Source organism: Podarcis raffonei, chromosome W (assembly GCF_027172205.1).
Source record: "Podarcis raffonei isolate rPodRaf1 chromosome W, rPodRaf1.pri, whole genome shotgun sequence".
Classification (NCBI taxonomy): domain Eukaryota; kingdom Metazoa; phylum Chordata; class Lepidosauria; order Squamata; family Lacertidae; genus Podarcis; species Podarcis raffonei.
In genome coordinates this window covers 6348646-6350007 of record NC_070620.1, presented here as the reverse complement: position 1 = coordinate 6350007, position 1362 = coordinate 6348646, and the positions used below count along the sequence as shown (strand labels likewise).

General features: G+C 51.8%; 1 pseudogene; it reads right to left on the bottom strand.

Moving 5' to 3' along the window:
- Positions 1-270: 270 nt before the first annotated feature.
- LOC128406038 (E3 ubiquitin-protein ligase RNF183-like) lies at positions 271-860 on the bottom strand (annotated as a pseudogene).
- Between the last annotated feature and the right edge of the window lie 502 nt (positions 861-1362).

Below are 1362 nucleotides of genomic sequence, written 5' to 3'. Positions count from 1 at the left end.
TGGGACCCAGTGGCAGTCCAAACCGTTTTGCTGTCTGGGGCGAAAGACAAGATGGCAGTCTCTCTCTTGTTCTATAGGCAGAATCTGACCAGGCTTTGAATCTTAAATCATAACTGGGCAATGTCTTCCAGCACACTTGAGCTGACTTGGAGAACTCAAGGCAGGCTGTGTGACACACACAAGCTAGTCCTCCCAACACTTTGCTGCTGCTCGCCAACCACCTCTACCCTGCCCTCAGCATCTTCCGCCTGAGGAGGCTGCTGGTCCCTCTCACCCCCAGCCCCCAAAGAGCTGCCTCGTCCAAAAGATGGAGAAGATGAGTAGTAAAGTCATGCTTAAGATGAGAGCCATCAGGTAGGTGAAAATCTGGAGCTGGGGGTTGCAGGCACACGCCCACATTGGGGAGCGGTGGTGGTTGGGCATGATTGTGGTGGCAGTGGTAGCACTAGCCGGGCGGCTTGGCTCACAGTAGCTCTCAATGCTTGGATCTCTCACTGGGCCCAGGTCCAGGGTGTAAACCCTGGGCTGGCAGAGGAAGTACCTGCTCTTGCGCTGCTCCTTCAAGCACAGCTGCCAACCCTACAGGATGATGTGGTTGGGCTCCAGGCACAGCAGGCGCAGGAGGGCTTCATTGGTGGGCAGCTCAGTGACAGGCTGGTCGGAGGGGAGGACAGTAGGGTGGCGGCAGAGTGAGCACTGCAAGCGGTTCTGGGCTGGGGACACCAAGCTGAGAAGAGCCAGGCACTTGATGCAGAAGGAATATTGGCACTAAAGGACCTTGGGGTGCAAAAAGTGTTGTCGTAAGGGTTTCAGCAGATGGGGCATTCAGCCTCCAGCCCCTGGACCTGCTTCTCAGCCATGGGGAAACCCAGTCAACAGCACAGCCTTCTTTGCTACCTAGGAGACTAAAAAACAAGGGCAGGTGGAAACCCAATGACAGTAATCATACAGCAGCATCAATGCAGTGGAACCTTTGGCCCACGAGAGGGAACGTTTGGCTTGCCATAGGGCCGTATTTACTGAGGCTGATGGGAGTTGTAGTTCTTCAACATTGGTGGGGGTGGGAGACAAGTTTCCCAACATCTGGTTTTTACAGCATCAGCAAATGCAAAGAGAGAGGTCCTCCACCCAAGGGAGTTTGCAGTATGAAGTTTAAGAGTGGAAGTAAGCCCTTCTCTTGCAAAGCAATTGATAAGGCAAGGGTGGGAAGATAAACATCCACATCAGAACAGCCTGCTGGAACAGGCCAATGGCAATCTATTTTATTTTATTTTCAATGCAAAATTACAACAAAAATTACAAACATTGAATCCAAAATGAAACAGTACAAACAAGGAAGAAAACCCCAAAACACAAGAGAGG